At 40.6% G+C, this 20781-nt stretch overlaps 2 long non-coding RNA genes across 4 annotated transcripts in view; one reads left to right on the top strand and one right to left on the bottom strand.

The window, feature by feature from the left end:
- The window catches only part of LOC134350470 (uncharacterized), a 64753-nt gene extending 51397 nt beyond the window's left edge, over positions 1-13356 (bottom strand). For both annotated transcript variants that reach the window (XR_010018900.1, XR_010018901.1), the window contains exons 1-2: positions 13139-13356; positions 11966-12070 (exon numbers count right to left, since the gene is read on the bottom strand). This is a non-coding gene — a long non-coding RNA (uncharacterized LOC134350470). The remainder of the gene's footprint in view (positions 1-11965; positions 12071-13138) is intronic.
- The window catches only part of LOC134350471 (uncharacterized), a 53455-nt gene that overhangs the window by 16198 nt on the left and 16476 nt on the right, over positions 1-20781 (top strand). For both annotated transcript variants that reach the window (XR_010018902.1, XR_010018903.1), the window contains exon 2: positions 7770-7932. This is a non-coding gene — a long non-coding RNA (uncharacterized LOC134350471). The remainder of the gene's footprint in view (positions 1-7769; positions 7933-20781) is intronic.

The following is a 20781-nucleotide window of genomic DNA, read 5'->3' as shown; positions in this document are numbered from 1 at the left end:
TTCTTCTTTACAAAACTGCTCAAGCTCTGTCAGATTGTATGGGGATTGTGATCAAACAGTTGTTTTCAAGTCTAGCCGCAAATTCTTAATTGAATTGAGGTCTGGACTCTGACTTGGCCACTCCAGGGCGTTAACTTTGTAGTTTTTAAGCCATCCTTGTGTAGCTTTGGCTTTATGCTTGGAATTGTTGGCTTGCTGGAAAACAAATGTTCTCCCAAGTCGCAGATTGCATCAATTTTCCTCCAGGATTTCCCTCTATTTTGTTACATTCATTTTACCCTCTACCTTCAAAAGCCTTCCAGGGCCTGCTGTGGTGAAGCATCCCCACAGCACGATGAAGCCACTACTATGCTTCCCAGTAGGGATGGTGTGTTTTTGATGATGTGCGGTGTTTGCTTACGCCAAGCATAGCATTTAGTCTGATGGCCAAAAAGCAAAATTCTGGTTTCATCAGATCATAGAACCTTCTTCCAGTTGACTTCAGTCTCCCACATGCCTTCTGGCAAAATCTAGCTGAGATTTCGTGTAGGTTTTTTCTCAACAGTGGCTTTCTCTTTGCCACTCTCCCCTAGAGCTGCGACTGGTGAAGTACCCAAACAATAGTTGTTGTATGTGTTGTCTCTCCCATCTCAGCCACTGAAGCTTGTAACTTCTCTAGATTTGTCATAAGTCTTCTGGTGGCCTCCCAGGTGTATTTTGACTACAATCAATTGAAACACCTTGATTGCACATGGTGACCTCCATTTAACGAATTGTGTGACTTGGCGGCACCAGTGATGATTTGGTGTGTCGTATTAAAAGGGGTAAATACTTATGCAATCAATTATTTTATGTTTTATACTTGCAATTAATTTAGATCACTTTGTAGAGATTTGTTTTCACTTTGAATCAAAAGAGTCTTTTTCTGTTGATCAGTGTCAAAAATGCCAAATTAAATACACCGATTCAATGTTGTAAAACAATAAAACATGAAAACTTCCAAAGGGGGTGAATACTTTATATAGGCACTGTATATCTGAAAGTATTAGTCACTCAGCAATACGTATTTTATCTGTCAAAGAGAGAGTAAATTGAATAGAGATAGCATCTTAAATTCCTAACCAGGGCAGAATCTGAACTCCATATCACTTAAGTATTATCCTGTCATCTTTTTATCTGCTGACATATAATCTGGAATGAAAGAAAGGTTTCTTGAGATGATTATCAAATAGTTTCTCATCAGCCTTTTGGACAGAACTGGAAACACCATTCAACACTGTTGTGTATGTGGCTGGGTTACACAACAAAGCTATAAATAAAAACGCTGGAGATGGGAGCTAAGTTAGTAGGGTTCTTTACTGACTGGAACTGAACAGAACACACACGTACAGATCAATGCGTGCCTAATAGTGCATGCTCAATACGTGCCCAATAGCTCATGCAACGACGTGTCCCTACAACATGTAGTCCCATATTATACAGTAGCTATACAGTACACTCCTCCCCTTTTATTTTAATAGTGTATCAACTGTTTTTTACTGGGCACTACGCTAAACAAATATGTTTACCCTTAAAATACAAGCGCCTACCAATTGTTTACTTAGTAACCTAATAATATCAAATTATAACAAAAAATGTAATAATATCAAATTATAACAAGCCTTTTCTTTTACTTTTGGTCTAAGACCCATTTATAACTCAAGTCTCTGGGGGGGGGGGGGGGGAAGAACTCTGTCTATTGTGCCGTACTTCTCCAGATGATGGTTATGTACCAGCGATAACAGAAGAAATAAGTGAAGCTGTAGCAAAATTAGTCATATTTTGCAAGAGGTGTAATTCATTATTTGTAGCTTTGGACTCCAAAAGAAGTAGTTGGTGATCTGCTGTCTCTGCTAGTTATTCAAAAGTCGGGGCAATCCAATAACTACAGAAAGATCAGTACTTTACCAGTAATCTTTCACTGTTTGAAGAAGCAGTTGATCAAAATCCTGAATTGTCCATTCCATTGTTCTGAAGCTGCTGTTAAAGTACAGTTTTGCTGATATTAAGGATTACCTGCAGTGCTATCTGTCTGAAGTTCAAAAAAAAACAAATCTTTGTCAAGAAAATGAGACGGAACTCTATGTACTGTTTCTGAATTGTTTGGAGGATTCTATGTATGAAAAATCCACGTTGTGCACAGTGCAAGAAATGATTGTGTACTAGGCTCAAGAGGGAGGATTCCTTCAGATGCACAAGTGTGAAAATACAACAATAGAAACCTTACAGTTTGTTGCCAGAATTTGCCTCTGTTTTGATGCTGTTTCCCAACTTCTTTGTACAAAACAAGACACATTGGCTGAGGATTCAAAATATGTATGTGCAAAAGAAACTTCCCTTAAAAGGATTAAGTGTATGATATCAATGGAGGAAATGATTGGTTCAAGATTTACCTTGTGTGAAAGCTGTTCTGTTTGAATGGAATTGATTTTGTCCAAGAGCTTTTAAGGGATGACCAATTTTCATGGATCTTTCCGAAGGAACTTGTTCAGGAGAAGACGGAGCTGCTGGTCTTTTCGGAGATTTAAGCTTATGGAGAGTTCCTAGATCTTCCATTATCTGTTCATCTGTTAACAAGTAATTTAACTGCGCAGGTGCAGGATTTGATCTTTTGTCTGTAATTGGAACAGGGTCATTAGGTCTCCTCCTTAGTTTCCTAGTCATTATTGGCTTTACCTCCATAGAATCTCCTGTGAGTTCCATTGTTAGCCTCTCATTCTCAATCATCTTTTTCTTTTCTTCTAACTCATCTTTTAATCTTCAAATTCCTTCACTCCTGCTTTCTTCTCTTTAATATAATTCCTTTCCACCTGTTCTGTCTCAAGTTGCAGAAAAAGCTCTGCATTTCGTATTCTGTCCTTGTATTGTTGATCTAGTTTCTTCATCCTTTTCTGATACTCCTGCAAAGTGCCTTCCTGTAACTGCTGTAGCTGTCTTTTCGGAGATGTCAATTTCTCCTGGTATATCTGCTCTTTTACTTCCATGTAGTCTTCATCATCCTGCTTATTGGCAATATCTGTCTCCCTTGCATCCTCTGTATCTTCATCCGAGTCGCGGCCATGAACACTGCGTTCGTCCTCAACGTTGACGCTGTCTAGCTCCTCCTCGTCGTTGTAATAGTTGACAATGGGTGAGAGGAGAGCTGCGGATATCTTCCCCGCCAAGCTGCCCTCCTTTGTTGACACATCTAGTGCCTTGATGGTGTGCCAATCCAACTGGATTTTCCCGAGCCATTCACGTCCCAGCAATGGTGGTCCTCCATTTTTCAGTACATAGAGGATCAGTTGCTGTGTTTTACCTCCGTGGGTCACTGTCACTTTAACTTTGCCTTTGGGACACACTTTCTGTCCTGTGTAAGCCTTTAGCAGTAGTTTAGTTTGTTTCAGAGGTATGTGTGAAAACAGTCATTTGTAGTCGTGTACAGAGATCACTGTTAAAGCTGAGCCTGTATCCAACTTCATTTTCAGTCTCACGCCTGCCACTTGTGGAGTGATCCATATTATTCTTCGATCATCTGTGTCTTTCACGTTGTGAAGTTGCAGACAAGACAACTCACTTTCGTCTGAGTCGTTTTCATCAGCATTGCTTGCTTTCATTTTGTGCACATTGTTGTATTTTCCTTTATAGGGTTTCTTGTTTCTCTGTATTTCGTCCTTTTTCTGCTGTTTACTAGCTTTGCATACTCTGCCAATGTGGCCCTGTTTGCCACAGTTTCTGCATTCTTTATCTTTAAACCAACAATCATCAGGGTCATGTGACCTGTTCCCACAATGGTAACATTTTTTTCCTTCATTTCTGTTCAGTGACATTTTATTTGTGGCATATTCCAGAGATTTTTGATGCATCTCGGAAGCACCTTGTGAGACTATTTCCGTTGATACTGCGTCTTCTCTAATGTAAGGTCTTTTTCACCCAGGAACAACTTCTGTGTGGTTTCACAGTGCATGCCAGACACTAACCTGTCCTTCAATGCGTCCAATAGACCAGCTCCAAACTGACAATGTTTTGATAATTTGTGCAATTCAGTGCAATATTCGGAAATGCTTTCATTTTTGCTCTGATTCAGATTGTGAAATTTAAATCTTTCAGCAATTACCAGCGGTTTGGGATTTAAATGTTGTTGGAGAGTGTCTATTATTTGCTTGAACGTTTTGTCAGCTGGCTTTTCAGGGGTTAACAAGGTCTGTAGCAGGCCGTATGTTTTTGCTCCCATAATACTAAGTAAGACGCTGGCATTCTTTTTATCATTATCATTGTTAGCATCACAATATAACTCCACTCTTTCAATGTAAGTTGTCCAGTCTTCAATGCTACTATCAAATGCTGTAATGGTTCCAATCATCGCCATCTTTGCTATGTTAATTTAGCCCCATTCTCCCTTTTATTTTCCTTTTTACTCGTGTGTCCTTTTTGCTAGCGCCATAAGCGCACTCCGACTAGATGTGTGTGTCGCTTCTTTTTATCTCCCTTCTGGGGCAGGCAGACTCTCAGCCCCTGGGTCAGCGCCGGCTGTGGTCTCGACTGGACGTGCTGTGGCTCCGACTCTGTCCCTTGGTCTCCCGACGTTCCGGACCTGCGGCTGTGCTTCTGTTTCCTTTCAGACTCGCGGCCTCGCTCTGCCTTGGCTCATACCTTGCGCTCTTCTTCCTAGTGTCGTTATCAATTAAAACACGGCGTTCCGATACGATGTAGATTCATTAACCTTGTCACCAATTTGTGTATATGGCTGGGTTACACAACAAAGCTATAAATAAAAACACTGAAAATGGGAGCTAAGTTAACAGGGTTCTTTACAGACTGGAATGGAACTGAACACACACGTACAGATCAATACGTGCCTAATAGCGCATGCAACGACGTGTCCCTATAACATCAAGTAGTCCCATATTATACAGTAGCTATACAGTACAAACACCAAGGAATGAGCCTGCTAACAAATGAAGAATCTTAATTCCGATCTTTTTCTTGTGTTGAAAACTATTTGAGGTGCTATTGTCCTTCCTCCAGTAGCTTTATAACAATTCCATACGAACATTAGCTGCTGGAATCCCTATTTATGAGTTTTAGTACTAATTGCATTTAGGGCTACCATTGGGATTGTTTGGATGTTAAGTGAAGACAATAGAAACAGAGAAAACCTACAGCACAATACAGGCCCTTTGGCCCACAAAGCTGTGCCGAACATGTCTTTACCTTAGAATTTACCTAGGATTACCCATAGCCCTCTATTTTTCTAAGCTCCATGTACCTATCCAGGAGTCTCTTAAAAGACCCTATCGTATCCCCCTCCAACACCGTCGCCAGCAGCCCATTCCTCACACTCACCACTCTCTGCATTTAAAAAAAACTTGCCCCTGACATCTCATCTGTACCTACCTCCAAGCACCTTAAAATGATGCCCTCTCATGCTAGTCAGTTCAGCCCTGGGAAAAAGCCTTTGACTATCAATGCCTCTCATTATCTTGTACACATCTATCAGGTCACCTCTCATCCTCTGTTGCTCCAAGGAGAAAAGGCTGAGTTCATGCAACCTATTCTCATAAGGCATGCTCCCCAATCCAGGCAACATACTTGTAAATCTCCTCTGCACCCTTTCTATGGTTTCCACGTCCTTCCTGTATTGAGGTGACCAGAATTGTGCACAGTACTCCGAGTGGGGTCTGGCCAGGGTCCTGTATAGCTGCAACATTACCTCTCGGCTCTTAAACTCAATCCCATGATCGATGAAGGCCAATGCACCGTATGCCTTCATAACCACAGAGTCAACCTGCATAGCGGCTTTGAGTGTCCTATGGACTCGGATCCCAAGATCCCTCTGATCCTCCACACTGCCAAGTATCTTACCATTAATGCTATATTCTGCCATCATATTTGACCTACCAAAATGAACCACCTCACACTTATCTGGGTTGAACTCCATCTGCCACTTCTCAGCCCAGTTTTGCATCCTATCAATGTCCTGCTGTAACCTCTGACAGATCTCCACACTATCCATTACACCCCCAACCTTTGCATCATCAGCAAATTTACTAACCCATCCCTCCACTTCTTCATCCAGGTCATTTATAAAAATCACGAAGAGTAGGTGTTCCAGAACAGATCCCTGAGGCACACCACTGGTCACTGACCCCCATGAAGAATATGACCCGTCTACAACCACTCTTTTCCTTCTGTGGGCAAGACAGTTCTGGATCCACACAGTAATGTCCCCTTGGATCCCATGCCTCCTTACTTTCTAAATAAGCCTTGCATAGGGTACCTTGTCAAATGCCTTGCTGAAATCCATATACACTACATTTATACATCACATATTTGTAGAATGCCTTGGTATTTTCCTTAATCCTGTCTGCCAAGGCCTTCCTATGGCCCCTTCTGTCTCTCCTAATTTCATTGTTAAGCTCCTTCCTGCCAGCCTTATAATCTTCTGGTTCTCTATCATTACCTGGTGTTTTTAAACCTTTGTAAGCTCTCCTTTTCTTCTTGACTAGATTTACAACAGCCTTTGTACACCACAGTTCCTGTACCCTACTATCCTTCCCCTAAGTCATTGGAACGTACCTATGCAGAACTCCCCCGGCAAATATCCCCTGAACATTTGCCACGTTTCTTCCGTACGTTTCCCTGAGAATATCTGTTCCCAATTTATGCTTCCAAGTTCCTGCCTGATAGCCTCATATTTTCCCTTACTCCAATTAAACATTTCCCCAACTTCTCTGTTCCTATCCCTCTCCAATGCTATGGGAAAGGAGATAGAATTGTGATCACTATCTTCAAAGTGCTCTCCCACTGAAAGATCTGACACCTGACCAGGTTCATTTCCCAATACCAGATCAAGTACAGCCTCTCCTCTTGTAGGCTTATCTACATACTGTGTCAAGAAACCTTCCTGAACACAACTAACATACTCCATCCCACTCTAGGGAGATGCCAATCAATATTGAGGAAATTAAAATCTCCCACCAGAACAACCCTGTTATTATTAGGCAGAATCTGTCTCCCTATCTGCTCCCTGATGTCCCTGTTACTATTGGGAGGTCTATATATAAAAAAAACACCCAGTAGGGTTATTCACAATATTTAACATTGAACTTCAATGCAGAAACAGCTTATGCTGAACTGTTGAGGTGTGAGGAAAATGTAAACTCTGTGCATTTAAGCACAGGTCAGATACAGAGTTAATACACTGGCGAACAAAAAGATTTCAGAGAGTTCCCTACACCACTAATTTATATAAACAATGCATTTACTGCTCCAATATGTAAAGCTTGCGAGAGCAGTATTGTATACTGGGAATGGTGGAAGATGCATGGTTTCAGTCTCTGTAACATGGTTATGACTGATATGTACCTTACAACTAAGAAAGTTCTCCTGGAACAGTTTCTCATTCTTATTGTGCTGCAGGAGAATAAAGATTAAGGTTTAACTTTTTAACTCTGGATCATTCTGGGCACCTACAGAGGAATCAAAAGCTTTGTAGTATTCCATTAAGGAGGAAGTTAAAAAAACTTGTTGCCAGACAGCCAGATATATTAATCTACACTGGTGACCTACAACAGTAAGCAGCCGAATTTGTTAAGTCATTCATGGTATTGTTGACTTACATATATTCATTTAACTACCATTAATTTCATTGCATGCATAAAATAAGGTATTTTCACATTGATATCAGAAGGGTTCAAATGATACTGCACCTCTTTTTATTAGCTTTGAGAGGATGGAAATTCCTTCTGACATAATCATGTTTATCACAGCTCATTGAAGAAGAAGGGGAAATGGATACTCCCTCCTTGAGGATATGGACTTTACACTACATCCACAATTGTACTTCAGCGGAGATTGGCTACACTAAGAGGAATTTGGGAGCTCATTCATTGCAGCTCTGAGATGTTGAAGCAACATTTCAGTATTTGGAAGGTGAGTGTAGAGAGGCTCATGGAATGCCACATAGGATCTGTGATATCCTGCATGGTAATGAGGTTGACAGACTTTGCTTTAGACACGACTTCTGCATTGTGAAATGAGACAGCTCAGCTACTCCTTGCTCTTGCTCAAAGTTATTTGCATCATCTGCAATTTTTTTTTGAAGAGTACTACTTATGATTCATTACATTTAACTTCTGGATACTTTGCAATATTTTCTGCATCATAAATGAATTATAAATTGCAGCAAAATACTCGTCAACAATGACAACAGGGACCTGCCTTTCTACAAAACAGCTCAAGGGCCTTCACAGGAGTGTTGTTATTGAATAAGTTGTTCTTTGCAATTCATGTATGACTTATGTATTTTAATCATTTTGCACCACATAACTGGCTAACTGCCCATGTGTTCCTTGCACCATGAACTATTTAGAAGAATTGCAATAGCAGGACCTTGAGCTCCTTACCAAATCAAGAAATTGACAGTACACCTGTCAATCAAATTTCCTGTCTAATGACCACTCGCTACTCACATTATAGCTAGCATCCTATAAACAGAGAGAAAAAGCACACTGAAGCTGGAACAGTGGGAATTGATACAGCTGATCACCACAGACAATGGTGAGAAAAGAAATGTCACTAACACATTGATTGCTCCTGTCTCAGTGATTTAGAACACAAAATAATCTGCAGATGCTGTTGTCAAAGGAACACTCACAATGCACTGGATGAACTCAGCAGGTCAGTCAGCATCAGTTGAAAAGATTAGTCGACGTTTCGGGTCGAAACCCTTCGTCAGGACTGAAGGAAGAACTTTGGGGAGGGTTTGAAGAATGCTGGTAGTTGAAAAAAACAGTAATTTGAAAGACAAAGGTGTGGGGGAGGGGAAGCAGGGAGGTGATTGGCAGGAGAACAGTGTACAGTAGTAGACGGAGGCAGAACTATGAGGGAGGTGATGTGAAATAGGGATAGAGGAAGGGAGGGGGAGGGAATTACCAGAAGTTGGAGAATTCTATGTTCATACCAAGGGGCTGGAGACTACCTAGACGTTATATGAGGTGTTGCTCCTCCAACCTGAGTTTAGCCTCATCATGGCAGTAGAGGAGGCCATGTATGGACATATCTGAATGGGAGTAGGAAGCAGAGTTGAAGTGGGTGGCTACCAGGAGATCCTGTCTGTTGTGGCGGACGGAGCGGAGGTGCTCGACGAAGCGGTCCCCCAATCTGCATCGGGTTTCACCGATGTAGAGGAGGCCGCATTGGGAGCACCAGATGCAATAGATGACCCCAACAGATTCGCAAGTGAAGAGTTGCCTCACCTGGAAGGACTGCTTGGGGCACTGAATGGTGGCAAAAGAGGAGGTGTAGGGACAGGTGTAGCACTTATGCTTACAGGGATAAGTGCCGGGTGGGAGATCCGTGGGGATGGACGTGCGGATAAGTGAATCGCGGAGTCGCAGAATCTGCTTCCTGCACCCATGCTGAACTCGCCAATTTCACCGACTTTACTTCTAACTTCCACCCAGCCCTCAAATTCACTTGGTCTATCTGACACTTCTCTCCCCTTTCTCGATGTCTCGGTCTCCATCTCTGGAGACAGACTGTCCACTGACATCTTCTACAAGCCCACTGACTCTCATAAATATCTCGACTATACCTCTTCCCACCCCGCCACATGCAACAATGCCATTCCCTATTCCCAGTTCCTCCATCTCCGCCGCATCTGCTCCCAGGATGAGGCTTTCCGTTCCAGGACATCTCAAATGTCCTCTTTCTTTAAGGATCGTGGTTTCCCTTCTACGGTGATCAATGATGCCCTCACCCGCATCTCCTCCATTTCCTGCACTTTGGCCCTCACCCCATCTTCCCGCCACCACAACAGGGACAGAGTTCCCCTTGTCCTCACCTACCACCCCACCAGCCTCTGGATCCAGCACATTATCCTCTGTAACTTCCGCCACCTTCAACAGGACCCCACCACTAAGCACATCTTTCCCTCTTCACCCCTCTCCGCTTTCTGCAGGGATCGATCCCTCCGTGACTCACTTATCTGCACGTCCATCCCCATGGATCTCCCACCCGGCACTTATCCCTGTAAGTGTAAGTGCTACACTTGTCCCTACACTTGCCTGACACCTCCTCTCTTGCCACCATTCAGGGCCCCAAACAGTCCTTTCAGGTGAGGCAACACTTCACTTGAGAGTCTGTTAGAGTCATCTATTGCATCTGGTGCTCCCGGTGCGGCCTCCTCTACATTGGTGAAACCCGACGCAGATTGGGGGACCGCTTCGTCGAACACCTCCGCTCCGTCCGCCACAACAGACAGGATCTCCCAGTAGCCACCCACTTCAACTCTGCTTCCCATTCCCATTCAGATATGTCCATACATGGCCTCCTCTACTGTCATGATGAGGCTAAACTCAGGTTGGAGGAGCAACACCTCATATACTGTCTAGGTAGTCTCCAGCCCCTTGGTATGAACATAGAATTCTCCAACTTCTGGTAATTCCCTCCCCCTCCCTTCCTCTATCCCTATTTCACATCACCTCCCTCATAGTTCCACCTCCTTCTACTACTGCACATTGTTCTCCTGCCAATCACCTCCCTGCTTCCGCTCCCCCACACCTTTGTCTTTCAAATTACTGTTTTTTTCAACTACCAGCATTCTTCAAACCCCCCCCAAAGTTCTTCCTTCAGTCCTGACGAAGGGTTTCGGCCTGAAACGTCGACTAATCTTTTCAACTGATGCTGACTGACCTATTGAGTTCCTCCAGCGCATTGTGAGTGTTTCAGTGATTTAGAAGGCATCATAAAACTTTGTTTGAATTCAAAGATTTCAAAATTCCCAGAAAGATCGCAGTCACAACGAAAAGGAATTTAAAAATATCCAGCTAATATGGGTCTGAGGCCAAGTTCAGGAAGTATTGACAGCCAGTAGGCCAATCCACCAGTACTTTGATGAGAGAAAGGGGAACAATCTGAGACAAGCATGGAGTTAAATACTATCAGGATTAAATAATAATTAACTGACACGTGCAAGTTCACAAGCATAATTGCCGTAGCTACTGCGCTGCCGAATCCGTGGTTGTGACATGCCTAGGAGAAGGAAAACTCTGATTTTAAACCTCCGCTGCCTTGTGGCCATACCGACCCATAGGAAAGGCTTCGGGAGTAAACCCAGAGAAGAAATCTGGAGCCGGGGTCCCCAAGGCAGTTTGATGGTGTTTACAACTTCGCTCTGGCAACCACTGTGACGACGCTGGTGTCAAGCTGTATCGGTGCTTGCCCTTCCCTTGGACTACATTAGTGACGTGGAGAGGGGGAACCCGCTGCATGGGCAACAGCTGGTTCTTCAAATCTTCCCGCCCGGGCTTGCAACCTGGAGAGGACACAGTCCACCAGAAGCACAAACATATGATCCCCTGGGATCGACGGCTGCCTACTACCTATTATCTTGTAAGGATGTGCTCTTCTGAAATTTCATTCCATTCATGGACTTCTCAAAGATTATTCAAACAGAAGTATTTGCAAAACTGATTGTCAAATGGTTCTCAAGTAGTTTGCTAGCACAAGCAGTAAAATATCAATCATATAATGAGGTTTGCAATACTTATTCTGAAACAGCTGGGAAGAAGAGTGTGGTGGTCAATATCAAACATGCAGAGCAATTTATGGAGATATTTAAGAGGGAAACTCTCAGTTGTTCCAGCGCACCATGCCATGGATCGATGGAGACTTGTTGGCAGGTATGCTGCAAGGCTCAAAATGACCATATGACCATATGATCATACTGATTGAGTAGAATCGAGCAATGGTGCAGATAAATGTGCAAGTGAATGGACCAATGAGCTTATGGACTCAAGTTTACAGAAAATGTATCCCAGGATTATACAAAAGGTGTTTGGAGCTGAAAAATCATGGAATTAGTTTCTACTGCTTTCTTGTTAGTTAATTTTCAGAAACATAGAAAACCTACAGCGTGATATAGCCCCTTCGGCCCACAATGCTATGCTGAACGTGTACTTACATGAAAATGTTTGAAGATTGTTTTCGGTCTCCAGTCCACTCCAACCACACACTTCATACTTAATAAAGAGAAAATGCTGGAAAAACTCAGCAGGTCAAGAAGCAACTGTTCAAAGAAATACATTTCATCATTTGGTGTCTGCAGTGCATCCTTTCATTATAACTTCTCCCAATCATGATTCCTCTGTTGCCATCACTCTCCCAGCAAGGATCTCTGCTGAACTGCGATGTTTACTCCCTCTCAACATTTCTCAGACACATATCCCAAATCCCTTCTCCCCACAGTCCTCCAAAATGCACAATGCAATCCTTTCACACGCTCCCTCACTTCTCCGCTGCACTGTCATCCTTACTAACCACAATACTTGTCGTTGTAGTGCCTGTCAAGACTCGGACAGAACACAGAAATGCTTCACTGCCTGTTTGCTTTCGGCCTTCCCTGAGAAATGGGACTTTTGAGTCAACTGACTTTGAAGACTAGCGGTATTCGTTTAATGTCTAGATTTTCTTTTCAGCTGCAGTATAGGCTTCGTTTCCCATTTAAGAGTTTTAGTTAATGGCCCTATTTGGCCTAGCACTTATTGTTTATTTTCTCTTTAACACTGTTCACCATAAAGTTTGTGAACTATCAACCTGCTTCAGTGTCTCTCACTGGCACTTGGGTCATATCGGAACCTGGTAAGAAGGTGGGCTGATCCAAGGCTGATGATCACCACCTGCCCGAAGCAACTGGTTTTGAGGCACCAGTGATCTGCCTTTGCCCCTTCTCTCATCATTAGAAACAGGTCTGCTGGGCCTAGTAACTAAGCCACACATGAAGGCCAAGAGATGGACTTGGTTGTCAGAGGCTGTTAGGGGTGCACACCATTTGGAGCACTTTATAGGTAGTGAGAACTTATCTCCACTGCCATCCCCAGCTATGACAGCCTTAGGAACCTTAGTATCTTGTAAGGAGGACATAAGTGGTACAAAAAGAAGGCATTTACAGAAGCAAAAATATATAGTCTTTTGTGGAGATTTTGAAAGAAGACATTGCAACAGCAATCATATTATTTTCATCATGTGTTATATGGACTTTCCCTCCCGATAAAATATTCTTTTCCTTGAAGTTTTACATTCTGATGATTATGTGCATCTAATTAAGCATTAAAGTATAAAGTAAAAGACCACTCACCCAACCAATTACAATGCAGGATCAAAATAATTAGTCGCAAACCATTTACTTTTCATTCAAAATTTTGGTCTAAAGTGACATTGAAGCCAAAGCAGAAACTCACTGGATGTTATTAGAATTCAACTCGGGTTTCTCTATTCTGCCACTTAAGGAAGGAAGAGGCGAGAATGGATCTTCAGTCTTTCACACCTGTTAAATGTTATCAGGTTAGGAGTAGGGAGCGGTGTTTCTGAACTCCACGCCTGCTGCAGAATTCAGTACTCAACTCTGCCAAGCAATGAAAAGTAATTGCCAAAATACGCCTCAGTAATTCATTCACAGATGATTGCTCATCTTCCTGAAGAGAAAACCTAGTACTATTTAGAACAAAAGAATAGGGGCTACTTCTTTTTGGAGCAATTAGATTAAGAGTGGCCTATAAAAATCATTCAGTAACATTGATTTCTACTAGTAGGTGAGTTACAATTCTTTACTCTTAAACATTCTACACAGAATTAATTGTGCCACATTGATGGCTATTGCCTCAGGTTTCCATCCATTAAGCACTATTTCACAAGAACCAATTGAAATAAAAATAGAAAATAATGCAATCTAAAATGCTAGCTCTGGTATTCTATCCACACTGTCAAAGTACCTGGTGATTCTTTCCAACATTTTCTGTTTGATTTTCAGTGTTCCAGCCTTTTTTGATTTTCAAGACTTTATTTGGTGCCCCTGTGGCTTCATCATTCAGTACTTAAGGAAAAAGCTGAGCCAGAGAAACTTTGAAAGCACAGCATGATCTCATGTCTCCTTGTAATGCTTCATTGACTAGGACACCAAAATGCTGGGACTAATATTAACCCCAACTGTGCTCCAGAAAAAGACAGGATGAGGTCAAACACTGCCTTCGCACTTTGGCCAATTATACTTTCCATTATTTTCAAGCAGATTAGATTAATGCTAACCACATTGTTTCTGAAATGCTTTGAACCTAGCTTCAGAAACAGTGCAAACTAACATTGAAATACTCCATTTTAAGTACTCTTTGCAACTCAGAATGAATCTTATATGAGACATTTCAGTTAAATTTTGAGATGGTTGTTCATAAATCCCATTAAACCAAAATTATCTATGGCAGTTCCCACTAGAAAATGAGAAGGAAAGACACTAAGGTTGGAAATTAGTAAAGGCATTTGCGATCAGTCAACTACAAACCATAGTTGCAGTTTAATTCCGAGATTATTTATTCTCAATATACATCCTGTTATATTGTTAAATGAGTTGTTTTATTTCTCCACTAAACCACCTCCCTACAAAAACAGGTTGAAATATTTTTCTGGTTTATTCTTCTTGTTAAAAATGCTAAAGATGCCCACATGGGGGAACCAAAAATATATGCAGTGGACTGCAAGAACAGTGTGCAGATTCAGATAAAGTCTTCTTAAAGGGACATGCATCCTTCTTTGAATTGTAAACTCATTCCTTTGCTTGTGATTTGCGCTGGTCGAATCAGTAGAAAAATTGAAGACTAGTCAACCAAGGTGTAGTTAATTAACTTTTATTCTTGTAATACAGTATGTTAAATAGAAACTAAATAATTTAGTTAATTGCCAGATTCTCAATGTGCAAGATGTATTTTCAGTCTGGAGTAAACTTAATGTGACAACACTGGTAAAAATTTTGTGTGTGAATGATAAAGTACATTTAGAGTAGAATTATTGCTCAGCATTCATTTAGAATAAGAGCAAAAAGACACAGTATACTTTAGAAATATGTATTTATTTCTTTTCTGTTGCCTACACCCAAAAATGAGTTATCCTTGCTGAAGCCAATAAAACAAAACAAAACTAATCTCATGTGAGAATGCTTTTTTTTCCACTTGGCTAGTAATTCCAGGCACCCTTCCATATTTCCCCATTCAGCAATCAGATGAATATTTTGAACTAGTTCTTGATGCCATCAGTTGCTTCAGCCATGCCTGAACAAGTCAGTTGTTAACAACTGGTAATAGCCAAAGGGTACTGGCATATCTCAACTGCTTTGCTGTTTATCATTCAAATATATCCATGCAGGTTTCCAGGAATAGAGAAAGCATCAAAAGATGTAGCAAGTGCTGGATGCAACATATCAAAATCCTTTCTCAGCAATATGTCTGTACATATAAAAAAAAGCGGTAAACTTCTTTAAAATGCATTGTGAAGAATGGAAACTACACAGACGTAATATCTAGCTAGTGGAGCTTAGTGGATTCAAGATGCCCTTCGTATGCATTGGAGCCTTAATCATTTTGAAGAATGCAAACTTTAAGAGGCCTGAACTACTTCTGGCTTAATGAACTTAATTATTAGTATCTTTCCTTAAAGATATAAATGAGTGGTCAGCATTCAATGTGCTTTCATATTGCTGTAATGGTATAGTCAGCTCCATCTTGGGTACTAACCTACAAAGTACCCAGAATTTCAAGGAGTGGAGTCTCAGAAAGGCAGCATCCATTATTAAGGACCTTCAGCACCCAGGGCATGCCCTTTTCTCACTGTTACCATCAGGTAGGAGGTACAGAAGCCTGAAGGCACACAGTCAGCGATTCAGGAACAGCTTCTTCCCCTCTGCCATCTAATTCCTAAATGGGCATTGAACCCGTGAAGACTCACTTTTTAAAAAACATATTATTTCTGATTTTTGCATGATTTTTAATCTAGTCAATATACATATAATGTAATTGACTTACATGTATTTATTTATATTATTTTGTTTTTTTTCTTCTTCTATATTATGTATTGCATTGAACCGCTGCTGTTAAATTAACAAATTTCATGACACATGCCAGTGATAGTAAACCTAATTCTAATTCGGAGTTCATTTAATAGTCAAAATTATAAAGATGGATCACTGTGAAAGACTTACTTTTTTTTATATAAATTTCATAGTTTTGGTAGTAATGAAAGTACACAGAGTCTATTTAACAATGGACACTTAATTATTTTACCTTCAAGCATATAGTTAATGATAAAGTACACATTAAGATGTTGTTAAAACATGAAGCCCATTACAGAGAGTAACTTCATTCATCCATTCAATGCAGAGTAAATGTGTCAAATCAACAAACTCTACTCTACGCAATCGTGTACAGACTTGTCAGCATTTTAAGTCAGTGGGAGATGAGTACAATGCAGGTCAATTCCTTGGCATTGCTTGTTGTTGACCCAAGAGCAGAAAATAGGAAGTTCTTTGTTCTTTAAACAAGGCTTTTTTTTAATTGTCCAAAGCAGCTGTGATGAAAGGGTTATTTTTGATACCTGAAAATACCTTCAATAGTGAATGCCTGGAACTATTACAGCAATAAATGATTTTCTGGCCTGTTTCAAATTGTGCTTTGAATTGGACTTTTTACTTGGGAAACAGTTGCAAGTTTGATATTGATTGCCATCTTGGAACCCTTAACCAAAGCTTTCTTTCTTAGCCCTTGTATTAAAACAAATAGCAATATCCAGATGTCATAGCATGCTTGAATACCGCCAAGCTGAGATACAGCAGACTTGGGACACATCAGATGAATTCCTGATCTTGACATTGTTGAATTGAAGTCAGACCCTGTGCTGCATGAAAGGAGGAAGGAGGAATTTGACAGACTCCACCCCTGTCTGCATATGTGTTATTCTTAGTGGTTGCCTCAAAGTGACATAGGCAGATGTCAGGAATGGTCTTGCTATGGGAGTTGGGCGATCAGGGAAAGTACGTTTAAAAAAGACACAGAAATCCATAACCACATATGCAATTGTGGTAATTATTTTCCTTTTTGAATGTTGTATCTACATATTGACTATGATCATTTTAATTGCTTTTCCACTATATGAACAAACACTTCCATTTTATGGAGCATAGTCCTTGATGACAGGGTGTTCTAAAATACTTCATTACTGTTGACATAATTTAGAAGTGTGGTCACTGTTGAAGCCACGATCTATTGTGGTGAATTATCTGAGTATCATACACTATACTTAAAATATATTGAAAGTAAGTTGAGCAATAGAAATATTTGATAGGGAGAACAAGTACATCAGCAAAGTGACGTGACTATTGAACTGTTGAATGTACACTCACCATTGAAAGGAATAGTGGTAGCAGCCATTTTGTTTGTTAGTAAACAAAATTTCCATTAATAGTAATGAAGCATTATAAAATAAATAAACCATTGGCTAGATTGGAAAGATCACTTTCTATACCTCTGTTTCACAATACCTGGGTTTCACAATAACTATAAATGACCAACCCATGTAGCCATTGCTCTCTGTGGCCTAAAACCTGGGGCAATTGGTAAGGCCTAGCTGCATGCGCAGCTGAATGATATGACGGTTTACATTTATGGTTCCCTATTGTTAACCTCTCCTTTGCAAAACTCAATGGAGATGCGTAAGGAGTTCTGAGACAGGAAGCTGAATTTTCAAAAAATGGAGTGATAAAGTAGGCAGAAGAGACCAGTTAGTTTTTTATTGCTAGTTTAATTAGTTTGACACAATGTCATGGACTGAGCTGTATTGTTTAATTTTCAATGTACTGCTCTGTGACTATCTTATCTCCAAATGCCCTTTCTCTCCCCTTTGCTTGCTGATATTATCGAATTTGTTTGTTAGCTGGCAGATTAACTCCTCATCACTCACCTTCAAATAGCCATAATCACCTGAAAATACCTATCAGAATTGCTAATAGGAGGAAATCTGCAGATGCTGGAATTTCAGGCAACACACATAAAAGTTGAGGGAATAATGTCTGAGAATTTTAATAAAATAGTTCTGGTGGGCCGGTCATGGGAACTGAAAATAAGCACTGATGGAGAATAAGATGTGAGGTTTCATAAAAAGATAACAGGGTCATGCAGATAGTGATCACTGAACTACTGAGAAGGGACAGACAGGAATTTCATGGTCAACCCAGAGTAATATAGGAAGCCAACAATTTACAGCTAGAAGGAAAAATAGAGACACATGGGCAATTCTGATAACACACATAAAAGTTGCTAGTGAATGCGTCTTTATCATCTTTACAGTAGAGGAAGCTGTGGTTAGATATATCAGAATGGGAAAGGGACGTGGAATTAAAATGTGTGGCCACTGGGAGATCCTGCTTTCTCTGGCGGACAAACCACCTCCAGTTCACATCTCCTCCTAATTTTAGTCATGCTAGCTTGTTCATCATCCAGTTTACACTCCAGTACTAAGTCAATATCTAACCCCTAAAACATTAGAAGATCTAATAGTAAGTGAACAATGAGTAGTACTCAGATCATCTCAACTCATTCTGTTTGGTAGATGGAATGAAAGCAAATATTTACAGGTCAAAGTCCCTTTACTATTTCAAAAATGTATCTTCATTCCTGTAATACATTGAAATCTTCCCTGTGCTATTGCCTATATAAATGTGGGAAACTTTTTACTGGTTGTTCATTTAGTTCCACTATTTACAATTAGAATCAGCATAGTTGTGCCATGCCTGGACCATCAGAATTAACTCTGGGTTGGAGTGGTTAGAGAGAAGTACTTTATGAGAGGCAAATTCTCTCACTTACTAAATGACAATTTACATTAAGCTATCTGAGATTTTATTTCATTCTATTTTTGTCTTTATCCAAGCTTCAGCACGTCAACTGTAAGTGGAACTCATTTCGGTCAGCCTACATATCCTGAAGCAGGATAAATGGAATGAATTAATTTAACCCTTGCATTGTGACATCAGTTTAAAATGTTTTAACTAAGGAATCTTTGCATGTTGTATGGCAGTGAGTTAGGTATTTTCAATAACCTTTTGAAATATTATTAATCATATTTATTAATATATTTACTCTGAATATTGCAGGTGAGGTAGCACAGTTTGCATTGGTCCTCTCAATTGATTCTGTTAGGCTCACATATAAAGGATGCTTTATATTGATGGGATGTTTTCAAAATAAAAAAAATACTTGACTTTACATAGATGCAATACTTCTGATTTACTTGAGTTTCTAATTTTGCAGTAATATGGATTGAGTTGTGATACGGCCTTTCTATGATCGATCATAAGCTAGTAAGTTGACTGTATAACATTGAACATAGACATAGATATCTTTAACCATTTTGTCTCTTCCAGATTCCAATATTCTCACATTCACATGTATGACATTTTCTACACCCTGCATACACTTCATCCCATTCGGTTTTTGTTCATGTAGCCTATTCTTTTCCATATCTCATTCAAAGTTAAGCTTTCCACACTCTGCCTCGGAATGTTACAAAATTAAAATTTTAATCTTCACTCTCATACTGTCTCTGTAACCTAGCCCATGTGCGCAGCCCTCTCCTTGAACCTTTCGCTTCGCTGACTCGGGTCTTTTGTGCATTTTTCTATCATTTCCAAATACTATTGAAAGCCCTGTCTTCTGCGGCCCATGGACGAGAATTCCTTCCTAAAATGGCTTGCTGTACTTTACAGTTTTTCTGATGCTAAAAAAGGTGTTTTAAAAAAGCAAAAAAAAGTTTTAAAAACTGTTAACAAAAAACAAGTTATTATGCCCACAGATGTGCAAGAACGATTTCTTTGTTATTTCCACAAATATCACGTAAATGCCAGGGGAAAAAAATCTCATGTAAATAACCAATATAGGTGTGAAAACGCTGTACCAATATTCATGGCATTGGCTAACATGAGGAAGAATTATTTTAGCACAAGTGCGAGCGCAGAAATACTCATGAGGCTTTCTTGTCAAGAGAGGGCATATCAACAGCTGTTGGGAGAGATGAAGAAGCCCTTCTACGTTAACAAGAGACTTGCCTTGTAAGGCTAAGAAGAGCAGAAGTTTGTTTCCAGGCCTTGTTATAAATATTGGGGTTTCCCCTCCTCTCCTCTCTGCTTCCTATGCAAACATACCAAAAAACCATCCCCGCTGCTCTCATGACTGCTAGCCAGCATTCTTTTGATCCTCACTTCCCACTCCCTCCTGGTGGCCAGAAAGAGCTTCCTGCCTTTTCCTGGCAGGCAACTGTCTGATATCCCGCGCACCCCCCCCCCCCGCCGCCCCCACCACCTCTAAACCTCTACACCTCAAACTTAAGCAAACAAGCACATTAGTTTCTCACCGAGTCCTCACCTGTCTGGAACCAGACAGGGTTAAAGCTGACCCGGATATCAGTGGACTCATTTTGTCAGTAATTTATTGTGTGCCTTGGTAGAATTTTAAAAGGCCAATCCCACATCTCATTATCAATTCTGGACAGTCAGGGGCAATGAGTGAATCTGTTCTCTATCCAGATGTGTGCATCACTGTGTATTAATATACTGTGTATATTAGCCCAACATTAAACAAAACAGGGAGAAAGAATCATAATGATTTATAAGAGAAAGAAGATTTATTTTTAAGAATACTGGAATCAGACAAGAGATCCAGTGGAAACAGATGTACTGAATTGGAGTGTTTACGTACCATGACTGTCAGTATCAAGCTTACAGCATCTTTTTTACATCAAGAAACTGCAATCCCAATTGGTCATGAATGCCACAGTGATTTATAAAGTTATGTAAATTACGACTGCATAGACGATAAAATGTCACTTTTTCTCTCTCCCACCTTTGTCCGTCCTTCTTTCTGAAACTGCTGACTGATACTGGGTTATGGTTTGCAAGTGCGAGCTGAG

This window comes from Mobula hypostoma, chromosome 8, assembly GCF_963921235.1.
Source record: "Mobula hypostoma chromosome 8, sMobHyp1.1, whole genome shotgun sequence".
NCBI classification, from domain to species: Eukaryota; Metazoa; Chordata; class Chondrichthyes; order Myliobatiformes; family Myliobatidae; genus Mobula; species Mobula hypostoma.
Note: the sequence above shows the minus strand (reverse complement) of the source record. Positions and strands in the feature narration are given on the sequence as shown.